This window comes from Paroedura picta, chromosome 6 (genome assembly GCF_049243985.1).
Source record: "Paroedura picta isolate Pp20150507F chromosome 6, Ppicta_v3.0, whole genome shotgun sequence".
NCBI lineage: Eukaryota > Metazoa > Chordata > Lepidosauria > Squamata > Gekkonidae > Paroedura > Paroedura picta.
In genome coordinates this window covers 2,719,754-2,737,212 of record NC_135374.1, presented here as the reverse complement: position 1 = coordinate 2,737,212, position 17,459 = coordinate 2,719,754, and the positions used below count along the sequence as shown (strand labels likewise).

General features: G+C 49.5%; 1 long non-coding RNA gene across 1 annotated transcript; it reads right to left on the bottom strand.

The window, feature by feature from the left end:
* Window positions 1-630: 630 nt before the first annotated feature.
* On the bottom strand, window positions 631-17,042 carry LOC143840585 (uncharacterized). Its single transcript, XR_013232238.1, has 3 exons — window positions 16,656-17,042; window positions 15,541-15,880; window positions 631-744 (listed from the first exon to the last, which is right to left on the bottom strand). It is a non-coding gene; the product is annotated as an uncharacterized LOC143840585 (long non-coding RNA).
* Between the last annotated feature and the right edge of the window lie 417 nt (window positions 17,043-17,459).

The following is a 17,459-nucleotide window of genomic DNA, read 5'->3' as shown; positions in this document are numbered from 1 at the left end:
GTCTGCGGCAGGGAGACACCGGCGGCTGAGTACATGACGCGGGGGGAGGGGTGGTAAATGCGCGTTCCGGAAGGATTGGGGCCAGAGTGGCATGGGGCAATGTGGTGGACCCACGAGCAAATCCGTCCAACATTGGATTCAGCTGCAAGCCAGGGCCTGCCTGTGCCCCGAGGTCTGTGCCCAAAGGAGAAGCTGGACAGGGAAGCAGGGAGGGACGCAAACAAAGAGCTGGCAGGGCCACCGAGACCACAGCAGAAGGACGCACAAACACACACTCAATATCTCATCTCCATTCTCCACCCACGCATGAAAGGGGGCAGCAAAAAGCAGAACGCTTATCTGAGTAAGGAGCGAACAGTTCCTTCTAGCCAAGTGACTGCTTGCTGTGCTCAGGGAGCATGCTGCCCTGAGGCAGTGTGTGTGTGTGTGTGTGTGTGTGTGTGTGTGTGTGTGTGTTTTGGGTGGGGGAGGTCCCTGCTCGCACAGTCATCTCCTGGGCAGAGTGCGGCCTGAGACTGAAAGGCCATGAACGGGAGGGAGGGACGGCCTTGGGGAGGCTGTCAAAGCAAGCCCGGACTGACCAGTCTCCCCCGCAGCTGATAAAGAGTGCAGAAAGCAGAATAGCCTCACCAACAGAATGCAGCCTCCGTCTCATGGTCTCCGTCCACCCTCAAAGAATGCATCTGGCAGGGCGGGGTGGGCTGGGCTGGGCTGGGGGATCTCAACTACAATCCACTGTCCAAGCTGAATGATCAAAACATGGAAGTCGCATCACGTTACCCAGGGTGCCCTGATGAGCAATTTCTGTCGACTGCAATGAGATTCGGACAGACAGCTACTGTGGTTTTCCACACAATTAGGCTCAAATTTGGGTTGCCACCCTACAGGTGGGGCCTGGAGATTTCTCATAATTACAACTCTGATTTCCAGACTACAGAGATAAGTTCTTCCAGAGAAAACGGCAGCTTTGGAGGGCGGGTGGAATATCAGGAGCCTGAGGGCCCGCCTCTCTCCAAACACCCCCAAGGCTCTACCCCCAAAGCTCCAGAAATGTCCCAAGCTTAAGCTGGCAACCCTGTTTTGCACTGTTCATGAAAGCCTCCTGAAGTGATGGTGCAAAATCCTTTCTTCAAACGGAGTATCGTGTCCAGATCACGGGAGTTGATGGTACCGCCTTACTCTGCTCTGGTTCGGCCTCACTTGGAGTCCTGTGTTCAGTTTTGGGCACCCCAGTTGAAGAGGGATGTAGACAAACTGGAGCGTGTCCAGAGGAGGGCAGCAAAGATGGTGAACAATTTGGAGACCAAGACGTAGGAGGAAAGGTTGGGGGAGCTTGGTCTGTTTAGCCTGGAGAGGAGACGACTGAGAGGGGATCTGAGAACCCTCTTCAAGTATTTAAAAGGCTGCCATGTAGAGGATGAAGCAGAGTTGTTCTCTCTTGCTCTAGAACCAATGGGATGAAATTAATTCAAAAGAAATTCTGTCTGAACCTCCAGAAGAAGTTCCTGACAATTAGAGAAGTTCCTCAGTGGAACAGGCTTCCTCGGGAGGTGGTGGGTTCTCCATCTTTGGAGATTGTTAAACAGAGGCTGGAGAGCCATCTGACAGAGAAGCTGATTCTGTGAAGACTCAAGGGGGTGGCAGGTTACAGTGTCAATGATAGGGTTGTGAGTGTCCTGTCCAGTGCAGGGGGTTGGACTAGATGACCCAGGAGGTCCCAACTCTAGGATTCTAGAAGAGAAGAACTGCCTTTTTTGTACCCCACTTTTTATTTCCCAAAGGAGTCTCCCCACAACAGACACCCTGTGAGGTAGGTGAGACTGAAAGAGCTCTGTGACCAGCCCAAGGTCACCCAGCAGGTAGAAAAGCGGGGGATTGAACCCGCTTCTCCAGCTTAGAAGCTGCCACTCTTAACCACTATTGCTTGGGAAAAGGGCATTTCAAACAAGGTCACAAAGCTGAATATGCATCTCCTGCAGAGCATGTTTTAGAAACGACGCAGCAAAGAAAGGGGAACTTCCTGAGTCACAACTGGAAACAATGATGTGAAATGGACAGCAATCAAAATCCTCCCTGAGGCTGAGCATTCCTAAACTGCTTCTCGCTGATGCCACCATCTAAAGACCAAGAGTTGCACTTTGAAATTCTTCAGCCGAGAGGAGGCGAAGAACTGGCAGAAGCCTTCATCTGCCTCCTTTGTGCCTCAGTTTCCCGGCTGAGAAGCAGCCGCTAAGAAGGACAATCCGACAGGTTCAGAATGCATGACCTGCCCGGATGGACAGGATTATAGGAACACCCACGCTGGCCTGGAACAGTTCCTGGGCTGTAGAAAATGTGCCGTCTTCTTTCTCTTGGTGCTTTTTAGTTTTGTATAATTAAGGGCTTTATGGGCTTTGATGCTGTATTTTTTTGTTTGTTCGTTTTATGTGTAAACCACCCCAAGATGACCTGTCGTGAGGGGCAGTATAGATATCTGAATATAAATAAACGAACAAATAGATAAATAAAATAACAGACAGGTTTGAGAATCTGGCTCCAAGATCTTTCCACTAAAATTAGCTCCTGCCCCAGCTGATAGTTTCTGCATCTCAGAAAGTATCCGGATCAACTGGGCCCCTTCCTTGGAGACAGACCAAGATGGGTAACTGTGTTACTCTCCATCTCTAGCAGTGGAAAAGAGCCAGAATAGAGCCTTAAATGTGACAACATGTGAACTTTAGTGAGTCACTGCACTCTTCTTCAGACGCCAGGTATTTAAAAAAGTCGGGGTCATTAACAAAAGCTCCTCCCTTGCTACCAGTTTTGGTTAGTCTTGAAGGTGCTCCTGGACAAGGGCTCTTTTCTCCTGCTCCAGGCAGACTCAAGCCACCCATCTTGATCGACCTCCCTGGAAGGCACCTTGTGACAGAAGGACAGATGGACTCCCACTCTAGCCGTGTCGGAAGTGAGCAATGGCTCGTGAAAGCACGTCCCCTGACACACCTTTTGCTAGTCCTGAAGGCGCTGCCGGACTCTTGTTCTTTTCAACTGGCCCCTAATTTCCTTTACTTTTTAAACCTTTCTGTCTCCAAGCTCCTATAGTTTCTACTCCATTACAAACGGATTTGCAGCTTAGAGCTGCAGTCTGAAACGGATTAACATGGGTGGGATTTTCTTCCAGGAAAGTATCTCTGGTTTTGGGGCCTTCTGCATATGGACATCCGCTTGCTGTTCTGGGAGGCAAGCAGTGGGAAGGGTCTCCCCACCTCTTCTCAGGAGACGGCACATCACAAGCACGGAACCCGTCCTGGCTCTAATCTGGCGTTCAAAATACTTTACAGATAAGTGACTGGCCTGCTCTGGAGTGCTGTTTGTGGATGGGTTTTCAGCTGAAGAGTTTGATCATTTTAACTTATTTATTTCTATTTTTTTATTTATGTGATTTATATATGTGTGTGTTCTGGAGGCCTCACTTCAAGAAGGACGTGGATAAAATTGAAAGGGTACAGAGGAGAGCGACGAGGATGATCTGGGGCCAAGGGACCAAGCCCTATGAAGATAGGTTGAGGGACTTGGGAATGTTCAGCCTGGAGAAAAGGAGGCTGAGAGGGGACATGATAGCCCTCTTTAAGTATTTGAAAGGTTGTCACTTGGAGGAGGGCAGGATGCTGTTTCCGTTGGCTGCAGAGGAGAGGACACGCAGTAATGGGTTTAAACTTCAAGTACAACGATATAGGCTAGATATCAGGAAAAAAATATACACACTTTTCTTGGATGCTTTAGGATGCTTAGGGCTGATCCTGCGTTGAGCAGGGGGTTGGACTAGGTGGCCTGTGTGGCCCCTTCCCACTCTATGATTCTATGATTCTATGTGTGTGTGTGTGTGTGTGTGTGTGTGTGTGTGTGTTATCTATATATTTCCTTGTTCCCTGTAATCCGCCCTGTGCCTTCTTGGAGGGTGGTATATAAATATAAATATAATAAACAAACAAATAAATATCCTGCCACTTCCATGCAATGGCTCGTGGCAGGTCACAAGGTCCTCATTAAAAGTCCCATTAAAACCCCATTAAAAGGACATACCAATACAATATAAAAATACACATCGAACAGGCGAAATAACACAGGCCCTGCACCCAAGACTAATTCCCACTCTCGGGGAGGAGAGGGGGCCTAGCTGGCAATATCCAGGTGCTAACCCCAGCCTTGGGGGGGGGGGAGTGCTGATCTTCCAGTGATCTTCCTCACTGCCCCAGCCTCAACCAAAGACCTGGCAGAAGAGCTCCGTCTTGCAGGCCCTGCGGAACGCTCAAATGGCTCAAATCCCACCCTGGTTGCATGGGAAAAGTGGCATAAAATTTAAAAATAAACAGGCACCAGCCATGACCAGTATGCCAGTTTCCCCTCCACCCCAGTAGCCACCCAGAAAACACAAATCCATCTTCTTGGACAGCCCCAATTTTCTACTGATAACTGTCCTTTAGAACACTTGTCCTTCCGGCGACAACACAGCCGCGGTGTTATGGACAAGTGAATCGGGTGTGATTAAATGCTTTACAAGGAGGGGGGAGGAAAGACATTTACAGGCCCTGGATAAGATTTTGCCCTTGACGGAAAGCAAAGCTTCAAAATGCAGTCCCGGAATTGGACGATCCAGTGGTCCGGAGTATTCAAAAACACCGAAGGCGAGCGTCTCAAGGTCACTTTGAAAAATAAAAATGAGAGAACGCTTCGGATGTAATTCTATGTTGAGGCCAAGTTATTTGCCACTAACTTGCCGCACAATTTTCCGCGAGACAGTTTTAACTGACTTGAGCTGGCCGGGGGGCCTTGGGTCTCCTCCCACGGCAGATACTCCTCCCAGCAGCAGGTTTGGCGGCTTCCCAGAATTACCCCTGACATTAATGATGCAAAGATTCAGCTGCCTTAGGGTGACCATCCTGCACCTGGTGGTCAGGGTTCACCTGGGATTATCATAGGTCAGTTCACCTGGAGAAAAGAAGCAGCCACAGAAGCCTGCCTACAAGTCTCACCCCAGGGCCAGGAAACCCGGACACATGAATCAGGGTCAATCCTTGCAAGGGGGCCGCACCCTTCAGGTTGGAATCCTGGAAAGGGGGCTTCCAAGTAGGCCTACCTCCAAGTGGGGCAGGTAGATCTACAGTCAGACCACAGTCAGAGTAGTTCAGCAGTGGAATGGGCTGCCTAAGGAGGTGGTGAGCTCCCCCTCACTGGCAGTCTTCAAGCAAAGGTTGGATACACACTTTTCTTGGATGCTTTAGGATGCTTAGGGCTGATCCTGCGTTGAGCAGGGGGTTGGACTAGATGGCCTTTGTGGCCCCTTCCCACTCTATGATTCTATGATTCTATGTCCTGGAGTTATAACTGACACACAGAGAACAGGACTCACTCTGCACATGGAGGATAATGCCCTTTCAGTGGGCTTTTGCAGCTGGATTTTCCTGTGCAGGATGGGAAAATCTACTTCTAAGGTGCATTGAGGGTGCATTAATCCTCGGGTGCAGAATGGGCCCAGGTCGCCTGCTTTGGAAGGCAGCCACTGTTTGTTGGGCTGTCTCAACCAGGGCTTTGTGAAACCCTGAGCTTTCTTGATTACTCAATGGGAATTAATTTTTTTAAATATTTTAAAAATGTGTTAATCATTTACCAGGTAATATGACCCCATATTGTTATGTTTACCCGCCCACCCCCATCCCAAAATGGCCAATGATGAGTCTCCGGATCCTGTTCTGATGAGACACTAACCACTCTGCCACGCTGCCTCTCGCCATGCTGTGTGGGACTGCCGCAGCCATGTGGGCACTTCCAGGGTCTTGGACTCTTACCTAACCAACTCTCTGCTAAGAGTTAGGAAGAATCGCCACAGACGTGTTCGGGCATTTCCTCTTGCCAGCACAAACCAGGGACAGGATCTCTCTTGTGTCCTCAGGCTGAGCATCCGTGCCCTATAGTTGCGTAAGAGCTTTTAAGGGGAGGGAAGTGGGGCAACGAAAGCCTCCAGCTATCAACTCTTGCAGTTTGACCAAAGGAGATATCTCGGCAGTGCTGCAAGCAGATCTCTGCAGTTTGGAGAGGAGCTGGAATTCCAGGGGATCCCCAGGTCCCACCTGGAGGCTGGCATCCCTGACCCTCAGTGGGGTCCAAGGCCACAGAGTCCCCCCTCCCAAGCAGCCCTTTCCTCCAGGGGAACTGAGCTCTGCAGTCTGGAGAGGAGCTGGAATTCCAGGGGATCACCAGGCCCCACCTGGAGGCTGGCATCCCTGACCCTCGGTGGGGTCCAAGGCCACAGAGCCCCCTCCCAAGCAGCCCTTTTCTCCAGGGGAACTGAGCTCTGCAGTCTGGAGAGGAGCTGGAATTCCAGGGGATCACCAGGCCCCACCTGGTGGCTGGCATCCCTGACCCTCGGTGGGGTCCAAGGCCACAGAGTCCCCCCTCCCAAGCAGCCCTTTCCTCCAGGGGAACTGAGCTCTGCAGTCTGGAGAGGAGCTGGAATTCCAGGGGATCACCAGGCCCCACCTGGAGGCTGGCATCCCTGACCCTCGGTGGGGTCCAAGGCCACAGAGCCCCTTCCCAAGCAGCCCTTTTCTCCAGGGGAACTGAGCTCTGCAGTCTGGAGAGGAGCTGGAATTCCATGGGATCCCCAGGTCCCACCTGGAGGCTGGCATCCCTGACCCTCAGTGGGGTCCAAGGCCACAGAGCCCCCTCCCAAGCAGCCCTTTTCTACAGGGGAACTGAGCTCTGCAGTCTGGAGAGGAGCTGGAATTCCAGGGGATCACCAGGCCCCACCTGGAGGCTGGCATCCCTCCGTCACCCTCCCAAGCAGCCCTTTTCTCCAGGGGAACTGAGCTCTGCAGTCTGGAGAGGAGCTGGAATTCCAGGGGATCCCCAGGCCCCACCTGGAGGCTGGCATCCCTGACCCTCAGTGGGGTCCAAGGCCACAGAGTCCCCCTCCCAAGCAGCCCTTTTCTCCAGGGGAACTGATCTCTGCAGTCTGGAGAGGAGCTGAAATTCCAGGGGATCCCCAGGCCCCACCTGGAGGCTGGCATCCTTGACCCTCAATGGGGGACAATGCCAAGGAGTCCCCCCTCCCAAGCAGCCCTTTTCTCCAGGGGAACTGGTCAGTTGTCATTCTGGGAGGGGGCAAGCCTTGATGGTTGGTCAGTACCCCCAAAACACTGACTTCCTTCAAGGGCTCTGCCTTAGTTGTGGGCCATCGTCCATCCGCAAGTCACCCAAATCCTCAAATTCATTTTAGTCACAAGCCGGGAACAGAGATAAATATATCAGCCATTAAGGTGTCTGATTTAATTTTTATGAACTCCAAGTTTAAAGTGAGACATGTATAATTCATGCACCGTATTAGACGGTCCCTTTATTACTCTCTCTCTCTCTCTCTTTTTCATTAATCTCTGATTTATAAAACAGGCTGGAAAGTTTCCTGAGGATTAATGACAAAAGCGGCCCTGAAAGGAGACCATTGGACTGGAATTCTTCAAAACTTTTGAAATATGGACTAATCCACTTATAGTGCACAGCACCGTTCTTTCCCTAGGTATAGCAGCCTCCCCTAATCCTGCACAAGAAATAAATAGCATGTTAATTCTCAATGGGGCCATGAAAACACCTTCTTGTACAGAGAAGGTCCTGTTTTGACTGAATGCTAGAAGTCACAATTGATCCTACACCGATCCCTTCAGATCTTGGCTGCTAAGCAGGGTTGGCCCCGCTTAGTCATTGGATGGGGGACCACCAGGGAAACCCAGGCGGAGACAAGAAAAGGCAAACTGCCTCTTGCCCTGACTGGGATGGAGCAGGCTAGCCGATCTCACAAGCTAAGCAGGGTCATGCAGAGGCAGGCAATGGCAAAGCCACCTCTGTTTGTCTCTTGCCTAGAAAACTCTGCGACAGAGGCAACCAAACTGGGACTCTCCAGATATCATAGAATAATAGAATCTCAGAATCATAGAGTTGGAAGGGGCCATACAGGCCATCTAGTCGAACCCCCTGCTCTACACAGGATCAGCCCTAAGCATCCTAAAGCAATCGTAGAATCACAGAGTTGGAAGGGACCTCCTGGGTCATCTAGTCCAACCCCTGCACTATGCAGGACACTCCCAACCCTCTCGCTCATCCACTGTCACCTGCCACCCCCTTGAACCTTCACAGAATCAGTCTCTCCCTCAGATGGCTCTCCAGCCTCTGTTTAAAATTTTCCATGAGCTACAATTCCCATCAGCTCCTGCCAGCATGGGAATTCTAGTCCACAGACATCTGGAGAACCATAGTTTGTCCAACCCTGCCCTATGGGGTTGCCATATACTGGCTGTAATCTGATGGCACTTTTTACCACCATGTCTAAAAACTCTTTTTAGGAAATATCTATCATAGGAAATAACTAAGTCACAAGCAGGTCTTTCCAAGACTGTTTGGGCCTTTTAATATCTAAATAGGTAGGGGGGGAAGTCACTGGCAGTCTTCAAGCAAAGGTTGGACACACACTTTTGTATGCTTTAGGATGGTTAGGTCTGATCCTGCGTTGAGCAGGGGGTGGGACTAGATGGCCTCTATGGCCCCTTCCAACTCTAGGATTCTAGGAATGGTGGTCGCATAGAAGCCGAGGCACCTAATTTTAACACAAAATCTGGGCAAACATATTGACTCGCATATAAGGCGAGGGTTGGAAATGCAGCAGCAACTGGTAAATTTACAGGGTGGCCTAAGTGCTTAATCCATGCTCAATCATCACACACTCTCCCATCCAGCCTCCCTCCCAACAAATACAGAAAACTCAAGAGGATGAATAGCTGCTGGTTTTTGTACCCCGCTTTTCACTAACCAAAGGAATCTCAATGTGGCTTACAATCACTTTCCCTTCCTCTCTCGATGCCAGACATCTTGAGAGAGCACTGAAAGAACTGCACTGTGTAAACAGCTCTGGCAGGAGAACCAAACAGCGCCCCCCAGGCCAGCAAACCAGAGCAGAACAACAGCACGTGAAGTTGGCAACATAGTACAACAGCTACCCAACTGGGAGAATGGACTCCTCTAACTACAGCTACAGTGCCCCTAGAACAAAACACTGAAATAAAGAACGGTAAAACAGAAAGAAATAACTGTGAAAATCAACTTTTAAAAGAAACACAACCTCAAGAAGAAAAGGCAAACAATGCTGCCCCTCAGATAAAAGAAGAAAGAAACACTAGAAGAAAGAAACAGTAAACTCCAAAACACCCCAAAGTCCGTTGCAAAACGCAATGCTGTGATTGGCTGGCTGGGGGCGAGCTGTTAATTCAATTACTCGCGTATAAGCAGAGGAGGGATTTTTCAGTGTTATAAACTGTGCTGAAAACCTTGGTTTACACACAAGTATATATGGTAAGTGGAACAGATTCTTGTTGGGTCCATTGTAGAATCCACCCTGTGAAAATGGGTAACTATCAGATCCTCATTTGGATTTCAGTTGAAACTGACCTATTGGACTTCTGCCTGAACTATTTAGGGGATTAGACTTGTATTACTGTACACAAATTTGCAGTATAGTACGGCTATTCCTGATTATCAATGACTATTTTGCACTTTGGGAGGCATTCTGTAGCTCAGTTTTAGCTGCTGGAAGCGAAGCAGGGTCAGCCCAGGCTAGTATTTAGATGGGAGACCATTAAGGAGGAGGAGGAGGAGGAAGAAGAAGAAGAAGAAGAAGAAGAAGAAGAAGATATGCCGCTTTTCTCTACCCGAAGGAGGCTCAAAGTGGCTTACAGTCACCTTCCCTTTCCTCTCCCCACCACAGACACCCTCTGGGGTGGGTGAGGCTGAGAGAGCGCTGATATCACTGCCCGGTCAGAACAGTTTTATCAGTGCCGTGGCCAGCCCAAGGTCACCCAGCTGGCTGCATGTGGGGAGTGCAGAGTTGAACCCAGCATGCCAGATTAGAAGTCCGCACTCCTGACCACTACCCCAAACTGGCTCTCTACACCAAACTGGTAAATCCAGGGATGTACACGGAGGTGGGTGACAGCCAACCATATCTTAATATTTCCTGCCTTGACAACCCAATGGCTCGTCCTAAGTCAGCCACAACTCGACGGTACTTTCCACGGCCACGCAACTAGGAGGCCTGTGATACGGGTCAGGTAGATCTCCCCAGAGGTCTCCAGGTAACCCCCATTCGATCTGAATTGCTTCATGCTTCCGAGTCAGCATCCTCAGAACAGGGTGAATGAACATCACTGGACGCAATCCAATTAGGCACCTAATAATTCCGCCCCTGGACATTAATTATGACAGCATTTTTGCTGCAGAAGCCCTCCTGAGGAATGGCGCCAGGAGACAGCCAATCTGCACCACTCTTTCCTGCCGCGGTGCCCATCTGAAGCCACCCAAGCAAACATGTTTTGAAAATAAGCTTGCCAATTGCCCGCTGTTTACCAGGATGGTTGTTTCCTTCCTGGCGGGCAGGGAAGGAGCACCGCCTCGCCTGGGTGCCAAATTAGCACTGTCCAATTAAGGGCAGCTTCTGTCTCTCCGGCAGGGAGTTGTTTAACTCTGCGCTCAAGTTGGAGGACCCTGCTGGATGTGGAGGAGCGGTACGCAATCAGTGTGGAATTGCAGTTTTCCTCCAGGCCCTTGGGTTCCCCCGAGCCTTGTCTTTAATATTGAGAATACACAGAGGAACGTCCTCCAGGAATACAAGCACCAAGTACACAAAGACGAGAAGAGATGCCAAAAATAGGGCATTGTGTAAACTGTGAAAGGAAAACACCCACTGAGTCCACCGTCTGAGAAAGGGGACAATCCAACGCTTGTAAACATATTGAGTACGGTGTTAACATTCACAAGTGCATCAGTGGGGTTGTGCCAGCAAATGCTGGCAGGGGCTCCTGGGAATTGTAGTCCATGGACATCTGGAGGGCCGCAGTTTGACTACCCCTGATCTTAACCCTGCACAGTAATCGGCCAATGTGAGGCTTGATCCCGACTGCCGGATCCAGCCAGTTAAAATGAAACTGTGTCATGAACTGCAGGCTGGTCTGGCTGACCTGAATTGACCCCCTCGTAGAGAACGGCTCCATATAAATGTGGTGCAAAGAAGTTGATCTTTGTTGGTTCCATAAGGTAAAGCAGGACAAAGCACAGCAAGGACAGGGACATTGACAGAGACAAGCACAGATGGTCCCCTTGGGTCTATAGATAGGGGGGGACATAGTTTAAGCGGGAGAAATAGTTCCCATAGAGGAGACTTTTGATCTAAAAGGCGTGAATTCAGGAGACATCCAGTTTGCTATCTCTGCCATTCCTGGCAGTAAATTTCCAACCCCAACTATGTGAACCAAGGACAAAGATAGATAAGGGAGAGCTCTTCACAGGAGGGGAGATAATCTCTACAGATAAAACACAAGATGGAGCAGGGGAGGGGAGTCACAGGAAAATGAAAGGAACATGGGGGTTAGGGAGGGTGGAAAGACCCGCAGGCCTGTTGAACCTCTAAGTTCACACTCCTGAGGAGATCAGGAGGGCGATCATGACATCCTGACAAATGGCGTGCATCCGCGAGAATATCGATTGTACTGCATCGTATGTAAACTGCAGTTTGGTGTAGTGGTTAGGAGTGCGGACTTCTAATCTGGCATGCCGGGTTCGATTCTGCACCCCCCTACATGCAGCCAGCTGGGTGACCTTGGGCTAGTCACAGCACTGATAAAACTGTTCTGATCGGGCAGAGATATCAGGGCTCTCTCAGCCTCACCCACCCCACAGGGTGTCTGTTGTGGGGAGAGGAAAGGGAAGGTGACTGTAAGCCATTTTGAGCCTCCTTGGGGTAGAGAAAAGCGGCATATAAGAACCAACTTCTTCTTCAGTAATCTCAGGGCTCTCTCAGCCTCACCCACCCCACAGGGTATCTGTTGTGGGGAGAGGAAAGGGAAGGCGACTGTAAGCCGCTTTGAACCTCCTTCGGGTAGGGAAAAGCGGCATATAAGAACCAACTCTTCTCCTTCTTCTTCTTCTTCTTCTTCTTCTTCTTCTTCTTCTTCTTCTTCTTCTTCTTCTTCTTCTTCTTCTTCTTCTTCGCAGGCTCCCTGTAGACAATTTGGAAACCAGCTAGTACAAAATGCAGGAGCCTAGTTGCTAACAGTTCTGCTGAGCCTGAGGTCCGAGGCAGGATCTTAACCCACTTGGCAGATATCTCTTGGCTTTTGCAAAGTCAGCACCCCTTTCCCATTGAAGTGCTGCTGGATGCTCGTAAAGGCCTTCCTAGGGCCCAACCCACGTTCCTGCCAGCCCTCCTTTCCCAGTATTGACCCAGCAGCACCTTTAGCCAAAACTTCAATGTTATGGGGAAAGAGGGAGCTGAGACGATATGCCTGCCATTTCGTGGCTGTAGCCCCAAAACGGCCACGGATGAAGGCAGGTAGAATCTCTTCCATCCAATTTGACAGGTGGGATCTTTCTTAGAAGAAGAAGAAGAAGAAGAAGAAGAGTTGGTTCTTAGATGCCACTTTTCCCCACCCGAAGGAGGCTCAAAGCGGCTTCCAGTCACCTTCCATTTCCTCTCCCCACAACAGACACCCTGTGGGGTGGGTGAGGCTGAGAGAGCACTTATATCACTGCTCGGTCAGAACAGCCTTATTAGTGCTGTGGCGAGCCCAAGGTCACCCAGCTGGCTGCATGTGGAGGAGCGCAGAATCGAACCCGCCATGCCAGATTGGAAGTCCGCACTCCTAACCACTACACCAAACTGGCTCTCAGTTTGGCTCTTATTGTCTTATCAGGGGAGGGGGTCCCTGTGGAATGCCACCCCCTCTTCTCATGAAACCGTTGTTAACACTCCCCAAAATAAAATGAATTGATGGCCTTGATTTGTTAGGATTTTGCGAAAGAGAGCTGGCGACCCATTTCAAGCTGGCAACGGAATGAGATGACTCTGCCTTCCTTTATGCGTGGGATGGGGGAGCCGATTACATCTCTGCGTTTGTGCTCTTTGATTGTCAAAAGTATGATTGGATTTTGTTCCTACCGTTGTTTTCTTTTTATCTCGGAAGTAATGAAAAAGGCATTATCTTCCGTTTTATTATTTCCTTATATATATATGCAAATTATGTTAAATTCTCTTCTGCGGTCTAGATGCATTTTAAAACCAGCCTTCCGTGCCTGTTCTCGGCGTTCTTTGGAAAACGTTCAACAAAAGAGACGGAGAACATTCGCCCATATATCCAGGTCACTTTTCACTTTTACCCTCTTCCTCCTCTCGTTTAATTCTGTGCTTCCCCCATTCATAGACCGTTCCTCCTCCTGGAATTGCCAGCTTCAATACACTTTCCCCTAATGTAATAAAGTCTGATACGCACAATGGAAACTCAAGTCCCTAGAACCATAGAATCCTAGAGCTGGAAGGGACCTACTGAGTCATCTAGTCCAGCCCCCTGCATTGTGCAGGACACTCCCAACCCTCTCGCTCATCCACTGTCACCCGCCACCCCCTTGCACCTTCACAGAATCAGCCTCTCCATCGGATGGCTATCTAGCCTCTGTTTAAAAATCTCCAAATATTGAGAAACCACCACCTCCCGAGGAAGCCTGTTCCACTGAGGAACCGCTCTGACTGTCAGGAACTCCTTCTGGATGTTTAGATGGAATTTCCTTTAAATTAATTTCATCCCATTGGTTCTGGTCCGTCCCTCCAAGGAAAGAGAGAACAACTCTTTGCCATCATCTCTATGGCACCCTGTCAAATACCTGAAGATCAGATCCCCTGAAAGACATTATGCTGCCATGTTGGCCCTCCCAATAGGATAACTTCAAATCATGAGGGTGAAGTACCTTCCTCTTAGGATTATAAGAATGGTAAAATAAAACAACAAAATCAGAGTCCAGTAGCACCTTTAAGACCAACAAAGATTTATTAGGCTGCCTAAGGAGGTGGTGAGCTCCCCCTCACTGGCAGTCTTCAAGCAAAGGTTGGATGCACACTTTTCTTGGACTAGATGGCCTGCATGGCCCCTTCCAACTCTATGGTTCTATGCTTCAGGGCGTGAGCTTTCGAGTGCAAGCAAAGATTTATTCAAGGCATGAGCTTTTGAGTGCAAGCACTCTTCCGTCAGACATTTTAGCATCCTTTTCAAAAGAGCTGAAGTTAATAAGGAGACAGAAGGTGGAGTGCCATAAGCACTGACTCTCCGTAAGATTTCAGTACAAAAGAGAGAGAAACACATATTTAAATGGCCAACATGGAACCCTGGTACCTCCTTCCTTTGATGCCTCCTGTTAAGAACACAAGGTAGTGGCTGTTTATGGTCATTGACGGAGCACTGAAGAGTGGGGAGCTTCAGCATTTCTCCCAACCAATCTCATAAGTACAACTTTCCTCTCACCTCCGTCTCTCCCAGCCCAGGAAACGCCCCAATGTTAATAAATAAGAACTCGAAAGCCACATGCATAATTAATATTGTGCGGTGCCACAGGACCAACCCCATTAATTAATTAATTAATTAATTCATTCATTCATTCATTCATACCGCCCTCCCCTGAGGCTCAGGGCAGTTTACATAAAACGCAGAAAACAGTACATGGAACTCAGCTTTTCACAATAACATTAACATTAAACTATAACCGAGGTAACAGAATATAACGCTGCAGACAGGTCCAGAGCAGAACGCAGAGAGAAAGAAGCTCCTGCTGGGCTTGGCCCCCCTGCCCGCTGAGCTTCCCCAATCAAGTGCAGAACACTTTCTGTTTCAACTGTGGGGGGGGGGGAATGGTTGGAGGAAGACCAGAGTTCAAATCGATCTGAATTCAGCAGGATCCACACCAGAAAAAGCATATAAGTGCAGAATCAGCCCAGGATAAAACTAGTTGGGCTCCGTGGTCATAGGGGCCAGAATTGGTTGTCCTGCATAGTGCAGAGGGTTGGACTAGATGACCCAGGAGGTCCCTTCCAACTCTATGACTTAAACCAGGGGTAGTCAAACTGCGGCCCTCCAGATGTCCATGAACTACTATTCCCAGGGGCCCCTGCCATGCGAATGCTGGCAGGGGCTCCTGGGAATTGTAGTCCATGGACATCTGGAGGGCCGCAGTTTGACTACCCCTGACTTAAACCCTAGGTGCCTTAAGGTCGATATTGTCAACTCAGACTGGCAGCAGCTCTCCAGGGTCTCAGGTTGAAGCCTTCCACCTCACCTGATTCCTTCAGCTGGAGATCCTGGGGACTGAAGGAATCTGGGCCCATGTGCAGGCCAAGCAGATGTTCCCTACCTCTTACATTGAATCTGACTCAGACCAGATCAATATTGCCAACACTGGCCGGCAGTGACTCTCCACCTCCTGCCTGGGCCTTTTTAACTGGAGATGCCGGGGACAGAACCTGGGCACTTCTGCATGCTCTAGACCCCCTTCAGGTGCTCCCCATGCCAGCTACCTACCCCTTCGATTTCAGTTAAGAGATGAGCCAAACTTTGCTTCCCTCATTGTTCACCTTGCTTCTCTCTCACTTTTCGGCAGAAGCAGATCTGAACACAGGCAACTCTCCGACATGCGTTGACTTACCAGTAGTTGTATTTCCTCAGGGGTTCATCGCAATGTCCATCTACGCTTCGGATGAGGCATGGCCATGTGGAAAATGCCCATGCAGACGTGGAGGGCATAAGACGACCAGCCACGAGGGCAGGAGCACCCGTCTCTGGTATGCTTGGCTGTGGTGGTATTCGTGTGCATAGAAGAAGGGCGAATCCCGAAGGCGGTGGTGCTAGGCGAATGGGACAGAGGGTCCAGGGGGTGTTCTGGCAGCAGGATGGGAAGAGATCTAATATCTGGCTACAGATCCAAGGCCTGATGCTCCTTTTGCCTTGCAGCACGTCTGCTTGTCCTGAAAGGGTAGCGGAACAGCCTTGAAAGGAAGAAAACAATTTTATTTTAGACTTCATTTTTATTCACAAAATTTGTCTCCTGTTTTTTCTGTCCTTACAAGGTGGTTAACATTTACAGCTGAGTATACATGGTAAAATCACATTGTAAAGCCATTAAAATCACACACACACCCAAAGAAAACACCCCCCTCCACATCATTAAAATGATTTTTTGAAAAATGCCTTCTTTATTTACGAAATTGGTGCTCCACCTTTCTGCCTTTACAAGGTGGTTAATGCTTACAGCCAAAACCACACTGTAAAGCCATTAAAATCACACATACACCCAAAAAATACCCCACACATTAAAATGATTGTTTAAAATTCTTCTTTATTTACAAAATTTGTATCCTGCTTTTCTGCCTTTACAAGGAGTTTGTATACATGGTAAAACCACAGTGTAAAGTCATGAAAACCACATTGTAAAGCCTGAGCATTGGGATGGTGGGATAGAAATAAGTTGTTGTTGTTGTTATTAAAATCATCCCCCACAGAAAGCAAACAGAACCCACACACAATTAAAATGGTTTTAATGTCTTTTTTATTTACAAACTTTGTAATTCCGCCCTTAAGACGTGGCTAACACAGCCCAACAGTATGCCAGGTAAAAATAACATTTTAAAGCCATTAAAATTCACCCCCCCCCAAAAAAAAACACAACCACACACATCATTAAAACCATTTAAAAACAGAGTTTTTTCTCTCCAAAGCCCTCTGGAGAATCAGTTGTCATTCTCGGCAATCTCCAGGCCTCACCTGGAGGTTATCAACCCTCCTTGGGGACAGGAACTCTGCACGTGCTCAGCGGCACTCAGCCGCAGGACATTTCACCAATATTAAGGAGAAGTCGAGGGCTTCTCTTCTGTACCATCCCCTGCAGGTGCTGACAGCAAGGACCCCTCCGGCAAAAGGAGCCCAGCCTCAAATCCCGCCACAGGCCTAAGGAAGCGTGTTTACACTGCCCCAACTGTGGAGAACGCCAGCCCTTGCAGGAAGGCCAGTGAGGCTTGAGGGTCTTGACCTTTCCACCCCAGAGGGACAAAGGGGGGGGGGTTGGCCGAAATGGTTCTAATTCAAGGCCTGGCACCCACCCCGGGCCTGGCTGACTCCTGAGCTTGCTTGGGCAGGTCGGTTGCCAAGGGCGACGGCCGGAGCTGGATTGTTGCACGGTGGGCGGGGCTTGAGGGAGAAGGGGCGGAACCTCTGACCAGACCAAGGACACAAAGGGGCCGGGCAGCAGTTGGGAGGGGCGGATCAGAGTGGGAGGTGAGGTGGGCGGGGCCTGGGCGGCCATTTTGAAGGCTAGGGTGGACAATCTAGGCCAGGGGTAGTCAAACTGCGGCCCTCCAGATGTCCATGGACTACAATTCCCAGAAGCCCCTGCCAGCGTTCACTGGCAGGGGCTTCTGGGAACTGGAGTCCATGGACATCTGGAGGGCCGCAATTTGACTACCCCTGATAGGCCAATCTGTTTTAAATTGTTTTCTTTTGATGTCAACCATCTCGCGCCAGCTGGCCAGGAACTATATAGGCTCAATAAATAAATGAATAACTAACTAA